Source organism: Maniola jurtina, chromosome 22 (genome assembly GCF_905333055.1).
Source record: "Maniola jurtina chromosome 22, ilManJurt1.1, whole genome shotgun sequence".
NCBI lineage: Eukaryota > Metazoa > Arthropoda > Insecta > Lepidoptera > Nymphalidae > Maniola > Maniola jurtina.
Genome location: NC_060050.1, coordinates 10,227,212 through 10,244,219, shown reverse-complemented (window position 1 = coordinate 10,244,219; position 17,008 = coordinate 10,227,212). Strand labels below are relative to the sequence as shown.

At 36.1% G+C, this 17,008-nt stretch overlaps 1 protein-coding gene across 1 annotated transcript in view; it reads left to right on the top strand.

Annotated features, from left to right (window-relative positions):
- The window catches only part of LOC123876959 (inverted formin-2), a 97,382-nt gene that overhangs the window by 22,860 nt on the left and 57,514 nt on the right, over positions 1-17,008 (top strand). The gene's annotated exons all lie outside the window — the stretch shown is intronic.

The window sequence follows — 17,008 nt, the reverse complement described above, 5'->3', positions numbered from 1 at the left end:
TATTAAGTTCAAGTTTATAACAAAATTAATCTTTAAAAAAAACATAATATTATGACCTGTAAAGCTTACTAGAAATACTTTTACCAAAGAAAATTAAGTTAAGAATAAATTTTTGGATTCTACACCAGCTGTTATTTTCTATAGCATAACAAAATTACATAACAAGATTGATATGACATAAGTTAAACGATCGCTACAAAGAAGCTATAAGTTACAAGATGCGTATTTATACCGATTTTCCGCGATTTTACGACTTTTACTATAATTTCACCAACCATTTATGGGCGTGACACCAACACGATGTTATTAAAGATATTTCTTGTATACGAGCTTATGTAAAGTTATGTGAAAATTATGTAAATTATAATAGTTTTACAGGGAAAGAATACATGGCCATTTTTATTTTTGTAGATGCAACTAACTCGTAGGAAAGTGTACCTAGATAGGTACATTTAAAGAGAGAACCAGCGCGTGCACGACCTTTGTATTTTAACCGACTTTAATAAAGGAGGAGCTTCTCAATTCGTCGGAATCTTTTTTTTACGTATGCGGTCCGATTACTCAAAGACGCTTGGACGATTTTGGACATATTTTTTTTGTTTAAAAGGGTTTACTTTGAAGGTGGTCCCATATAAAGGTGAAGATCTGATGAATATCTTCGGAGATAGAGAACAGAACTCCTCAATGGATAAGTAAATTGCTCGCGATCAGTCTAATAGCTTAGTATCTAAACAGTAGGCATAGCATATTTTAGTACAGTACTTAAATAAAAAAAATTCAAAAAAGTCGGTTTTTTAATTTTTTATAAAAGCTGGAAGTTTCTCTGCGTATTGCCCCTCGAGCAGGAAGAAACGATCAGCGACTATAAAGTTTGGATCATGGTGGCTTTGGGAGATAAAAGATAATAAAGGTGTAAGATGACTTCCATATGGAATATTCGAGAAAGCTCCCGAATGAAGTGTTTATCCCGAAATCTATAGGTATTAAGTAACAATAGATAGTGTTTTGTTTTTATAACCAAAAATAGACAGTTTTGTAACAATTTGGACACCTGTGTTCGAAATTAAGTTAAGACTTTGAATCTAAATCAGTAATATATTATGATGCTTCGAGTCTAAATATATTTTTGAATCCCGACCTATCTCACTCCCCCTCCTGTTTTCGATTGAGAGGATTAGGTATTTCATGGGTAGTTCGGAATTTGAATTATTTAATCCTTACGACCGATTTCAAAGATAGAAAAGGACAAAATACGTAAGTATGTAGGTTTTAATAGATCGACTCATCCGCGTTTATTTAAAAAATCCTTTGGGAACTCTTTGAATTTCCGAAACAAAAGTAGCCTATATCCATCCCCGGGATGTAAGTAGATAGGTACTATTAGGTAACTCTGTACTGAACCACATCAAAATCGGTTAAACAGATGGACCGTGAAAAGCTAGCAGACAGACAGACGCACTCTCATTTACAATATGCTAGAATCTAGATGATGCCCGCGACTTCTTCCGCGTGGATTTAGTTTTTTTTAATCCCATGGGATTTTCCCGGATAAAAAGTAGCCTATGTCCGACCCCAGGATGTAAGCTAACTCTGTACCAAATTGCATCAAAATCGGTTAAATTCAGTTCAGACAGACACTTTCGCATTCATAATATAGGTATATTATTATAATATATAAGGAAGTATGGATTATACCGGCATGTTTTAGAAAGAAGTCATTGACTTCCATTTACTTACTGTTAGAGTTACTATATAAGTCAATATTAGAAGTATTAAGTTTTATGGTGGACATAATAAGATGGTGGATTATAGGATTGTTACCTACCTATTATTATTGCCAGAGTCGCCGACCTCTGTTTTTAAGCAATCAGCATTATAGGAAAAACGATTTAAAATTTGCATATGAGAGATATCCGAAATTATAATTAGGAGTTTCCTTTGTAAACCACGAAATATAAAAAAAAATATGGAATTTTTCATGAGGTATTGAAAAAGAATAAGTCTACTTCGGATATCAGTCCGCTCTTACCATTGAGCTATTGAGGCTGAGGCAATATTCTCGGAGTTTTATTTATAAACGACCTTTGCCTTATTAATTAATTACATTTTCTCTGTATTGTATTATTAACTATACGATTGATAGTTACGTCATCGCAGGTCACAGTGCTTGGAATTTCATTCGTCTAAGGTTAGTGCCTAATGCGATGACATCAACTCGACCGATTCAACAAAACATTGCACAAAAAAGACAAAACGACAAGATTAATCTTAGCGCATCCCTTTAATTTTGCATCTTGTAGACAAAATCCATTCGCCGCATTCAAGATCAAATTTAAAAAAAAATAAGCAATTAAATATCACTGGCTTTAACGGTGAGGGAAAACATCGTGAGGAAACCTGCATGCCTGAGAGTTTTCCATGTGAGTCTGTAATCCGCATGGGGCCAGCGTGAAAGATAGGTAGGATAGGCCATAGGGCCTATACCCTTCTCACTCTGAGATGAGACCCGTGCTCAGTTATAGTGGATCGGCAATGGGTTGATCAAATAATATAAAATAAATAATACTTTATCAATATTATTAACAAAAAAGAAAAAAATTTGATTTTGAATTTAGAATTTACATAATTTGAAGACAGATTACAGATAGTTTAGATTAATGTTAATAATATTGATAAAGTATTATTTATTTTATCAATATTATTAACAAAAGAAGTGACATCAACACGAACGGTTCAGTTCAACAAAACATTGTACAAAAAATACAAGAATAAAGTCTCCAGCCCTGTTCGAGGAATAGGACGCCGCGGAATGCAGTCACGATGATAGGTGCTGATCGCTTGCATTCCTAAACCTTGATATTATTAGATTTTCTACTAATTTTGAAATAAGCGGATAGTCCTAATAAAAACCTCAATAGCCCAACGGTTAAAGCAGTTGACTGAAAACCGAAAGGTCGGCAGTTCAAACCCCACTCGTTGCTCTATTGTCGTATCGACTCCTAGCACAAGCTTGACGCTTAGTAGTTGGAGGGAATAAAGTGTTTAACATGACATGGGTAATATTATTTATAAAATAAAATCTGTAATACTCGAAATAGGTACAGGATCGCTCCCGTTTTTCACCCTATTAATCACAGAAACATGGTTGAATAATAAATGATGTACCTATTCCACTTAGTCAAGACTCAAGATTATGAAGTTTTCTTAATGGGCTGGATGGCGGCGGCACAAGACCGTATGCGGAAGTCCCTACAAGAGACCTAGGTCCAGCTGTGGACGTCTAATGATTGATACTTAATGATGATGGCGATCATGAAGCACTCATTGTCATCATCTTCATCAACCCATCGCCGCCTCACTATTGAGCACTAGTCTCCTTTCAGAATGAGAAAGGGCTAGTCTATGTCTACCATGGTGGCCAAGTGCAAAAATTTATTTTATTTATTTATTTATTTATTTTTAAGGGACGCTAACAATATACATATTTAACATTTTATATACTACTTACATACTATTACATGACCGATATGTATATCAATAACTAGCGTCCACAACATTTTTGTAGAGCGCCAGTAAACTTTATATTACAATAGACTTAACAGATATAATAGATACATACAAGTAGGTACTTAAATAAAAGGTATATGAAACATAATTACATTATAAAAAATAAAAATAAAATGACTATAGCTAAGTTAAACAAAGGTTAAGTACTAAAAAATACAGTCAGTTAGCTTTGGGTAAAATATGGTCGGTGAGTTTTTTTTTTTTTGAAGGCAATAGCCGAGTCATGGAATATGTCGATGCCAGGTATCGTTTTAGATAGCTCATTATATTTAGCACACATACGTATAATTGGGGCTTGGTTCCCGAGATGTGATTTAACGAAAGGAAAAAAAATTGAGGATTTCTGAGAAACGTGCTCTAAATAGTAGGTAGATTGCAGGCTGCAAGTTCAATTCACAGATTGACTTTCATTAACCATTTTGTAAGAACTTTTTCCTGTTGTAGAACGATATGACTAATCACCTACTTCTTTTATGTAACTTAAATTAAAAGTGGTACCTACTACTTCAAATTTCAAAATATACTAAGTTACGCTGTTGGGGTTAGATCGCACTGCAGAATTTCACCACGCGACTTTTCCCGCACATTTCTGTGAGATAGGTATGATTATAGAAATTGTAAAAAGCCACATGAATTCGCGAAAAAAAGCGCGCGAAAGATTTCATACAATTCCTATGTCCCAGAATTCGTGATTCAGCGGAAAAAAATGGCGCCTTGATATTTCGCAGTGCGGTCTTCCCCCTAGTTTAAATCGCTCATTTAAGGGTCATGAGACCGATTAATTAAAGTATCGACTATTCTCACAAATTAGTCGATACTTTAATTTATTTCTTAAACTGGACCTTTTCAAGTAAAGATTTTTACATAAACCTGCGAGGATGATATTGCCATTGTCGCAAATAAAATAACCATAAGCCTACGTTGTCGTATTAGTTTACAAATTGCGAAAAACCAAATTAAATTTGAATTTCGTGGGCAGGCCGTTCTCATGACCCTTAAATAAACGTGAATCATATTTTAAGATTATCTACACTTTTTACAAATTCCACAATTAACAATTTGAATAAATGTTTTAAGTTTCAGTTTGAATTGTATAAGTATTATCTGTCCCAAAAGTTTACCTAGGTGTATTGAATTACAAGTACCTATAACACACTTACTAATCTAAAATTCAGACGTCTGGGAAGTTTTTCATTGCGACAAAAGTTCTAACTTTTGGACGTGCTACTTTAACTTGAAACCTTATCATAATGCGAAATTCTGTGCCTGAATATTTAGTTATTTAGCCAAAACGAGTGTTGGAGTGGGCTTTGTGGCGCTCGTACACTGAAACTATTGAGACTACAAAAAAAGGTGACTACACAAGTTGTAGGAAATTGTCTCTAGTTTAATTGTTACATAGCAATTTTTGTCGTAAAATGAATGGGAAAGAAGTTATCGTGAAAAAACTGTTTTTGGGTGCCATTTTTCCAAGATGGCGGCGCGAGCGGCAAAGGTACGAGGTGGCAAAATAAAAATTCGGAAAGAGCACATCGAAATCTATAAAACCACCAATTTGCATAACTTTCTGAAAACTTTCCAGATAAGCCCCTTTTTGACGACCAAATTACTGGGCTATACGTTACAATAAGGTTCTATCTTGAACATTTAGTAGTTTAAATACAACTTTGTCACATTGAACTTAGGAATACATGTATACAAACTATTATGTATTACCTGCATACGCAAATAGTTCCAGCTCTACATTACAAGAAGGTTTTAACTATCGTACTTGGTACACTAACATAGGACTTTTTCAAAGTAAGGCAAGTCTTGGAATACTTAAAATAATAGGTCGGTGTAAGCTCCACATTACTACAATAAGGTTCTATCTTTTGTACTCAACTCGCTGACATAGAACCTTGTCACAGTAAGTACCTGTAATATATAGGTATGGCGCGGGAGCTATAGTCAAGATGTCAGTATTATTAATCTATTGTTACTAGGAATCGAACCAAGGACGCCCGGCTCCAACGACACATTGATAATGTACCGACATTTGTAACCATATAGGGTTGTCAGTTGTCACATCTTGGAAAATCACCTTTATCTTTTTGACAGCATACAGTGTGTTCTTTTCTAACTGGGACAGTATGGGGAAATCCAAAACAATAGAAGATACAGGGAAACTGTCTTAGAAACGTTACGGAACCCTAAAATGATCCCGGACGGGTTTGAAACTAGTCGAGAATAATACGACTAATCACGTGAGTCTAATTATTTGGTTACTCTGGCTCTCCTGCGGATCTCTTTTTCTGATTTGATCACGTAGATAACTATTATCAATAGCTCTTTCAATCGCCCGCTGAGTGACGCTGAACTTTCCTATGAGTATTTTAAATACATAAGTAAATAAATAAATACTCTTTTATTTGGGACCCAAACAACAACTCAGTACAACGAATAAAACACAGCAGCAACATAACATACTAAAACTTACAATATTTACTTTCCATGCATTTCAGCCGAGAAAACCACCGCCATTACGCAGCTCTAATAAATAATGTACTTGATTTTCTTTATTTAAATCTCTTTAATTAAATCTCTCATAAGTGGCAACCCTATTTAACAGCCTGCCATTGTTCGAACGCGTAGCTCACTTGTCTGAATTGATTAAAATAACACATCTTAATAATATTTCCTTGCGCGTTATTGAAGTGACTAAAGTCTCTAATCATTGTCTATGTGCAATGCGTTATTTTTACCGCCGAAGAAGGTTATTTCGTATCTCAGTGGCTAATGGTTATACCATAGAAATCCAAATACACTAAGAAGGCAGGTTAAAAATGATATAAGAGCGTGAATTTGACCTGCAGCTCGCTCCAGCAATGCGCGGGACTTTAATTACTTGTATACATGGCAAAATATTGTACATCAAATCTTTGAAAAGAGCAACCGCCGAGTTTCTTGCTGGTTCTTTTCGGTAGAAAGAAGATATAGTATGTTTGGGCAAATGTTTAAGCCAATTCGGAGGACTTGTGTAGGATATCACTATCCATGTTATACTCGTAAATGCGAAAGTGTGTTTGTTTGTTGGTTTTTCCTTCAATCACGCCGCAACGGAGCAACGGTCTCGCACGGATATTCGTAGTTAAAGACCCTGGAGAGTGATACAACGGATAATAAATCAATGAGTTTCCACGGGATTTAAAAAAAAAACAATCCACGCGATTGAACGCGCGGAATCTTTCTTGAATAAGGAATTATTACTAGTTACGTAAAATGAAAATTCCTTGAAAATAAGCGCCACTAAAAGCAACAAAACGTCACATTTCCCGCCAAATCGGTGCGTATATTTTTTTTAATGGCGCACGCTTGACAGGTGCGTTGTCGCCACGCGCGGCACGCGGCGCGCCAACTATTTACTATCTTCTTTTTTTCCGGATAAATATAACCGCCACCCATTCAGCCGTTGACACTTGCACCCAATCAAATTAGTTTGTCTATGGTATGTTTGGGCAAATGTTCGAGTCGAAGTATTAATTAGGAGGGCTTGTAGCATTGTATTGGTATGTAATTGAATATTTATTTGATTCGATTACAAGTTAGCGCTTGACTGCGATCTTACCAGGTGGTAAGTGATGATGCAGTTCGATGGAAGCGGGCTAACTTGAAGAACACCCTTCAATGCATGATGCGATTTCTAATGCTATTCCGAAGAAAATATAAAAAATTAGACTTTACACTTTGACGTAAGATTTTTTACACGTTTATTAGGTACATGTTATCTCCCAAAGCCTCCAGACTTCATAGTCGATGATCGTTCCTCCAACGACAATAAAAATAAAATTTTCATCTTTTAGGGTTCCGTACCTCAAAAGGAAAAATGGAACCCTTATAGCATCTCTTTGTTTGTTGTCTATCTGTCTGTCTCTCCGTCCGTCCGTCGTGTCTGTCAATAAAACCTATAGGGCACTTTCCGTTGACCTAGAATCACGAAATTTGGTAGGTAGTAAAGGAATAAATCCGAAAACAGTGAAGTTGTGGTAACATCACAAAAAAGTAGGTGGGTCTTATAGCACAAGTAAAGGAATAAATCCGAAAACCGCGAAGTTGTGGTCACATCACAAAAAAAAAATATGTTCACGAAAAATTAATTCACTTAATCACATAAAAATGGCGCTGTTGTCATTAACTTGCTGTGTTGCACATAAAAATATTAAAATATCTGGTGCGATGATATGGAACCCTTCGTATGCGAATCCGACTCGCACTTGACCAGTTTTTTATAAAATAACGAAGGTCTGGCATGCGCTGGCTCTTAGTTCAGAGTGACTTAGCAATGGCATCTCTCGCCGTTGTCAAGCGTAAACCAGTTATCAATAAAGATAGGTGTTAATATTCATACAATCAGTCAGTCAAGTCGTAACTATGGACGCCGTTAGGGTCAATGACATGCAATAGAATCCACAAAGCACTGATTAAGTGGAACCAGCGGTACTGATATCTTAATTTTCTATCTATTATAATAAAACGGAGTTTATTGCATACTCTAGTTGCGCGAGAAATACAGAATGAAGATACCTATTCATTATTCGTCCTAAAGAAGATGCGAGTGGTAATTTTTTAAACGGAAGTGCCATAAGTTCGATTAAGAAATTTTTAGGCGCAACGCACACCTGCTGAATGAGCCGAGATGCCTGCCATAACGTCTAAATTCTATTCTACTCAATAGAACTGAAAGTAGGCGTGGCAGTATTTGGAGGGTCGGTGTTAGTTCACAGGCATCTTAACTTTTTGGAGTTATGTGCGTTTGAATCAAAGGTTTGTGAAGTCTGCCAATCCACACTGGGCCAGCGTGGCTATACTTTTCTCATTCTAAGTGGAGATCCGTCGCAGTAGTGGGCCGTCGCGATGCGTTGAAAAAAAAAAAAACAAAATTCAAAATATTTTTATTCAATTAAACTTTAACAAGTATTTTTAAATCATCAAATGCATCTACACTATAGTTCGGAATGCGTTTTCTACCGAGAAGAAGCAGCAAGTTGTTCATAGAATAGAATTCTGATACGTGGTCTCATTTTTTTCCGAAGCTCAGGAGCGCACCGCCAGCTTCCCAACTATGAGCTATTATGATTTGGATAGCTAACTAGACTTTGCGAGTGGAATTTTTGGAAATCGGTTAGGGGTGGAATTTCCGCAAATCCTGAAATTTCTACTTTTGTTTTTTCCCGAAAGCCTAAATACCAATTTTCATAGATTAAGATCATTCATTTGTCATAGAGTAAAAAGATAGATTGGTAAAAAAATCAAAGCCGTGACCTCTTATCAGATATCATAACGAATTTTTAAATTTATTCAGTTTTGTAACAAAACGATAGTATACAAGTTAAGTAGGTATTCGATTGCGAAACAGTTAATGTATACAGTGTCATGTCCAGTGGCATTATCCAATTGGTGTCTTGTATCTGCTTCATTAGATCTGTCAAATAAATCTCAATGATAACTAGATAACTTGTATTTCATTCATTTATTGGATATCCCTTTCAGTTCTCATAGCGGAAGAGATTGACCCTTTTTATCTTCACTAGGTAAATGCCCGTGCTTCGTCCGCGTGGATTTATGTTTTGTAAAACCTCGAGAGAACTCTTTGATTTTCTGGGATAAAAAGTAGCTTATGTTACTCTCCCAGGTCTTTTACTATATCAATACATCAAATCATCAATCCAATCCGTTGCTCCGTTACAGCGTGATTGAAGGACAAATCGGTAAATAAACAAAATTTTGCGTTTATAATATGGGTATTGACTAGCTAATTCCTGGGACTTCGTCAGCAATCAGCATGGGTTTAGATTTTTAAAAGATTTTGTTGAAATTTAAAAAAAAAAACCCTTTCTTAGTGTGAGTCAACGTTGTAGAGAGATCCTACATTCAAAATTTTATTTTTTAAAGTAATTACAGTAGGTAATCTAGCTATTCCTATGATTAGATATGATGAGACATATTATATAGTCATGGAAAAGGTTGGAGGAGGCTTTCATCGCTGAAATCGGTCCTTTTACAATCACCTAATATAATTTCTTTTTTGTATTTAAATTAGGATGGGTACTTACCTTAAAATTAAGCAATTTTTTTTATTTTTGATTAGGTAAGTATAACAATTTGGCAGTTGGCGAAAATGTTTGTTGATTTTATTAACCAATCGATCAGCCATGGACTCCATCTTACAGTTAATCACATTATAAATTATAATAATGGGGATGATGCCTAGGTCAAAAATAAATTATTTCTTAGTAATTACTAGCTGACGCCCGCGACTTCGTCCGCGTGGATTTAGGTTTTTTGAAATCCCGTGGGAACTCTTTAGTTTTCCGGGATAAAAAGTAGCCTATGTGCTAATCCTGGATATTATCTATCTCCATTCCGAATTTCAGCCAAATCCGTCCAGTAGTTTTTGCGTGAAGGAGTAACAAACATACACACACACACACATACAAACTTTCGCCTTTATAATATTAGTGTGATAAATAGATGGTCTTCCAAAATTCGTAAAATCCACATTCGCTGGTAGTTTTAAGTTTGCTAACCATTTTAAATTATCGATTTAACTAAAAAAGTACGTCAAATTACGTCAAATGTTATGACGTCACATCTGTGTATTTCAAGCTCCCTTACTAAGCGAGCGTTTTGACGTTTGATAAAAAGTCGCTGATTTGACTAGTTAGTCATCATCCCTATTGCCTATGCTATATCTTTCATAACTAAGTACGTATATTAAAGAAATTGTAGGCTTGTAGAGGGCACAGAGGCTACACGAAAAGTAGGCCGAAGGAAGCCGCAAGTTTACATTACAGCAATACACTAACGTTTAATAAAAATCTATTGCACGAAGCATTAACCTCATTGCGAATATGCTATAAAATTAACGAGGATGTGGATACTTACCTACTAGGTACTTACCTACACACAGACTGAAAATACTGTGGCCTCAGACTCCTCAGAGTAAGGACATTATTTTCTAACTATTAGGTATTCTGAGCTTTGACCTACTACAGGTAGATATTTATATTTTTGAACCCCCGACCCAAAAACAGGGGTGTTATAAGTTTGACTTGTGTGTCTGTCTATCTGTGCATCTGTGTATCTGTCTGTGGCATCGTAGCTCCTAAACTAATGAAACGATTTTAATTTAGTTTTTTTTTTTGTTTGAAAGGTCTTGATCGAGAGTGTTCTTAGCTATAATCTAAGAAAATCGGTTCAGCCGTTTGAAAGTTATCAGCTCTTTTCTAGTTACTGTAACCTTCACTTGTCGGGGATGTTATAAATTTTTAATATACACTTGTTATAGTTAAGTTGCATTTAACTGTTTATTAAAAAAAATGAGTGGTGTTATAGTGGTTAAGATGTTGGTCTTCTATTTGGGAAGTCAGGGATTCGATTCGATCGAACTTTACAGAGTTGTGCCTTTTGTAAGCAATAAAATTTCCTTACGATGAAGGAAACCATTCTATGGATACCTGCATGGGGTTCTCAAACCCCATGTTTTTAAAAGTGTGTGAAATCTGTCAATCCACATTTGGGCAACGTGGTGAACTAAACCTTCTAAGGAGAGCCATACTCAATAGCTGTTGACGACGGGTGAAATGACGAAATTGTTATCGGGCACTCATGAAAAATCCGGAAATTCCTCACAACAATATACAAAGCTCATACAAAGCTCTAATTACTAGCCATATTATAAATGCTAAAGTGTGTTTCTTTATTGGTTTGTCCTTCTGTCACGTCGCAACGCAGCTACGGATCGTCGTGATTTTTGCATAGCTATAGTTAATTGTCTGGAGAGTGATATAGGCTAGTTTTCATCCCGGTAAATCAAAGAATTCCCAAGAGTTTTCTAAAAACCTAAATCCACGCGGACGAAGCCGCGGCCATCAGCCAGTAAGTAATACTCCACTGGTAATAAAGACGTTACTACCAATAAACGCACCCTACAAACAGAAACCAATTAATGGTTACATAGTGGCCCATTAATCAATTTAACAATAACAAATGACCAGATGCACTAGTAAGTGCTTGATTATAGAGGAGTAAAGTTTATGATGTAAGTTGGTAATTGAAATTGACGACCTTCCTGGGGCAGTGGTAAGCGCTGTGGTCTTATTAGTGGAAGGTCCCGGGTTCGATTCCCGGCAGGGGTTTTGAATTTTATAATTTTTAAATTTCTGGTCTGGCGGGAGACTTCGGCCGTAGCTAGTTACTACCCTACCTGCAAAGGCGTGTCTCCAAGCGATTTAGTTTTCCGGTACGTGCCATGTAGAAATCAAAGGAGTATGTATATGGATTTAATGAAAACTGCCATACACCTTCCAGGTGATAAATACGAGTAGACTTGCCTTTACACAAGTTTAAAAATCTATCACATCACACTATCACACTAATATTATAAAGGCGAAAGTTTGTATGTGTGTGTGTGTGTGTATGTGTGTGTGTGTGTGTGTGTGTGTGTGTGTGTGTGTGTATGTGTGTGTGTGTGTATGTTTGTTACTCCTTCACACAAAAACTACTGGACAGATTTGGCTGAAATTCGGAATGGAGATCACACTTCACACTAATATTATAAAGGCGAAAGTTTGTATGTATGTGTGTGTGTGTGTGTGTGTGTATGTTTGTTACTCCTTCACGCAAAAACTATCGGACAGATTTGGCTGAAATTTAAAATGGAGATAGATAATATCCTGGATTAGCACATAGGCTACTTTTTATCCCGGAAAATCAAAGAGTTCCCACGGGATTGCGAAAAACCAAAATCCACGCGGACGAAGTCGCGGGCATCGGCTAGTAGATAATATCCTGGATTAGCACATAGGTTACTTTTTATCCCGGAAAACCAAAGAGTTCCCACGGGATTTCGAAAAACCTAAATCCACGCGGACGAAGTCGCGGGCGTCAGCTAGTTAAAAATATGCTCCTGATAAAAGAGCCTGAATTTGACTCGCAGCGCAGCAATGACTTTTATACAACTTACAATAACTTTTATACAAGGTATAATATTGTTATTAAGTCGAATGTTTGAAAAGAGCAACCACCGAGTTTCTTACTGGCAAAAAATGGCTGCTGGATAAACATTCCGAACCAGTGTAGATGTTTTTGACGATTCAAAAGCACTTGTAAAAGTTTATTTGAAAAAAAAAATCTTTCTGTTTCTAGTCTATTTCTGCGGACTGCAATGATGTTTGACTCTACATAGGGCCATGTAGCTTCCAATCAAAATGTAGTTCGTTCTAGCACTTCTATCTCTATCCTGAACGCAGAACGGCGCATTTCATCTAGATATCTAGATATTTAAATCTATATGAATCATCCGTTTACCGTGGTGCGTGGAACATAAAAACAAATTAATTTGATGCATTTAGCACTGAATTTATGGCTTAGCATTTTTGTTATAATGACGAGGAAGTGGCCATTATTTCGCGGTGAATCACGGCCATGCGAAATTGCGCCGAAGCGAGTAGGTAATTAAGGTCAATTTGCGTTCAACTTTAATCAATTCGACGCAAACACTGCACGTCTGTCTGTCCGGTGCTCTTAATACACTTAAATGCACAGCTCCTTTATGACTTGTACAGAGTAATTTTCTCAGAGAATTTTTAATGCATCCATACTTCCACACTTAATATTGTAAATGCAAAATTGTGTCTGTCTGCTAACTTTTCACGGTCCAACAGTTTAACCGATTCTGACGAAAGATACTTAGCTTTTATCCCAAGGACGGACATTTATGCTACTTTTTAACCCCCGACCCAAAAAGAGGGGTGTTATAAGTTTGACGTGTGTATCTGTGTATCTGTGTGTCTGTGTATCTGTGTATCTGTCTGTGGCATCGTAGCGCCTAAACGAATGAACCGATTTTAATTTAGTTTTTTTTGTTTGAAAGGTGGCTTGATCGAGAGTGTTCTTAGCTATAATCTAAAAAAATTGGTTCAGCCGTTTAAGAGTTATCAGCTCTTTTCTAGTTTTCTTGTAGAAAAGAAGGTTAGATAACCGTTAGGTTCATAATATTATGTCAATAGACAAATGTCAAGCTGTCAAGATGGACGTTGCCTAAATACATAATTATTTATTTGAAAATGATGTTTTGGAAAACTCAAATACTTTGGATCGTCGGGGGTGTTATAAATTTTTAATTTACACTTGTTATCCTGAAAAATAAAAGAGTTTCCACGGGATCTTCTAAACCCTAAATCCAGGGGTATTTTTCGAACATAATGAATATCCACGCGGACAAAATTGCCGGCATCATCTAGTTATACATAAAGGAGTTTTCAGAATTGCCCATCTTATGTTGCTCATTATGGTAGTTACATTACATCAACGGTACATTACCATACTAACATTTAATACGGAAAATTCAAAGAGTTGCTTTCTTTATATAATATTATGTGCCTATTTAGGAAGAGGTGTCAAGTATTTCGACGTAACATTCACATGATTTTTAAAGCTAATCGCACGTTTATCATCATGGATCGGTAACTCGGTACCGACGAAATATTCGTAGAATTTCTTCCGGAGTTCAGCTGAAAGAATTATTCGCTGCTGTCGGGATGTACTGTACTTATATTGACAGATAAATATACTTTACTAGCGACCCGTCCCAGCTTCGCACGGGTAGCTTATTTATTACCATTTTTGTAGGGATCTAAAATTATTTTGAGATAAATTATAATAATTATTAATATAAATAATAAAATTAATAACTATTTAAGTACAATTGTGTTTGTTTGTGACCTCGAATAAATTAATTTTCTTTGTTTCTTTCTGTAGTACTAAGCTGAATAACTGAGCTCTGTAATCATTCTGTTCGTAAATACCATGTAAGATTTCATGTGTAATCTCTGTTGTGTAAGTAGTCTGTGTCTAAATTCAGTGGAGTTTAATATTTGTATGAGTAATGCTGATCATAATAGTATGACGAATTGTATCTGAGCATTTGAACCGGTAATCCAGTAGATGTATTAAGTAATCACGGAGTAATATGCAGATGCAGTAGCTTTAAATTAGATGCATTTATTATACTTTCTTTTATCTTACTATATCTAAGTCTTACATATATATATATATATATATATATATATATATATATATATATATATATATATATATATATATATATATATATATATATATAAGTATATATATATATATATATATATATATATATAAGTATATATAAAAAAGGAAAAGCTAACTGACTGGCTGACTAACTGACTGATCTATTAACGCCATAAATATGATTAACGCACAGCTCAAACTACTGGACGGATCGAACTGAAATTGCCCGAAATCGCGGGAATAAATAAGCTAGTATAGGATAAAATATAAGATCTGCATATAAAAACTCTAACAAAACCAACTGTCCTTAAGCTAGGTATAAGGGTGCGTGTCCACTGACGCGGAGCTGAACGGAGTGATAAAAGAAAAGTGGCAAGCGTTTTCATTGAAGCGGAGCGGGGCGAAGTGGAGCTGCGCTGAGCAGACTAGACCTGCATTGAGCCGTGTTCCGAGCGTCCTACCCGCCCGCCGCACCGTTTTGCAACCCTCTGATTCGTGCCCTCCGCTCGGCACAGCTCCGTTCTGCTCGGCTCGGGGCCGCGTTTTCATATATTTGAAAGTCCGCTCCGCTCTACTTAAACAGTTTTCCCTGATGCGGTGTACAGATTTCGAGCACTGTGATTGGCCAATTCACGGTCTGCTCCGCTCCGCTCTACTGGGCCCAGCTCCGCATGTGCAAACGCACCCTAAACCGGTGTTATAGGCGATAAATTAATTAGCTGTAAAACTGAAAGTTGTTCAGATAAGGTTACGCAGTGATAAACGATGATAGCATTGATAACAGACGACCTTCCGCTACATTCCGCACGCGTACCTGCCTCGATGATGAAATCATTACTATCTGTTGACTAGGTATTGATTAATCAACTTAATCAAATTCATATTTCGAATAGTTTATTTATTTTATGTATTACACTGGTGTCTTTTATAGGCTTAGAATTTAAGCACCCAGGTTATATTAGTCTGTGGTGGACTGTGTCCTAAACCCTTCTTATTCTAAGAGAAAGTTCCTTGCTTAAAATAGTGGACAGGCAAACACAAAATAGCCTTACGAAGGATTTCTGTACTTATCGCAGACGAAATTAGTCGCAAAATATCGGTCAAGTGTGAATCGGACTCTAGCACGAAGTATTCCGTACCATATAAGAAATATCACTTTTTATTTTTTTTTAAATTTCACGGCGGCAATTTTGAAACTTTTTTTAATTGTTGTCGTAGTGGTAATAAAAATACTCTGAGAAAATTTCAACTCTCTACCTTTTATGGTTTATGTCGAGATACAGCCCGCTGACAGACAGACGGACAGACGGACGGATGGACAGCAGAGTAATAGGGTCCCGTTTGCAACCTTCGGGTACGGAACCATAACAGTTATATTGAACAGCGTATCTTTTCAATTCAACGTCAGCACCGAATGCCCACCACGTATTTATCATGGCAGTCATCTGAACGGTGAGAGACAACCGTTGGTGTAATCAATTCAATTAATTCTAATATAATTGGCGCCCAGTAAGATAACATCGACACATGTATGATGTAGGCAGCGCGCGTGTGCTAGCGGATTTAATGTGCTTATTTTTAGAGTTCCGTATGTAATTATTGTAGTCTCACGGGACAAAGTACGGACTTAAAGCTTGCGCGAGGACATAGCTCCAATTTCATACAGGCTTCACTATCATAAGATGGATACAAATAAGGGATCTTATGCCATGCCATCACCAAATCTTTTTGTCTTGCTTATCCGACGGATTTTATATGCCACGTAACATGAATGTAGCATAATCTACGGTATAATATTCACTAAGTACTTGAGTAAGTTGCAACTAAGTATTGTTATTTTCTAATTATTTTTTTGTTAATTTTAATAATAATAATCAAATGAGCGGATCACAAGATATTAAGTAATTACTCCATTAACCGTTTGCAGCACCAGATGAACCGCCAATGCGTTGCTTGATTTTGAGCAATTTGTCCATTTGCCTTTTGGATATTTTCTTGGACTTGAAACGAGACCTTTTTATTTAAGCCTACAGAACCCTTGTGGGATATGTGACTCGGACTTAATTTATAATTTGTTAATGTTTATTTGATTAATAATGTAAGACACGTTTTTTGTATCGCTAATCTGTTCCATACAAGGATATTTAAGGAAAACTTGTTAGATTTGTATCGTAGGTACCTTCTTATTGATCGGTTTACAATGGGTTCGACGTATGGTTTTTATATTATGAAAAACCATAATAGATTATTTATAAGTACTTTTAAATAAATAAATAATCTTTTGATGAAAAAATCCTTAGTTATTGATTGATTAGTAGAGTCGCGAGTAAAAACTTCTACTATAGGTATCTTA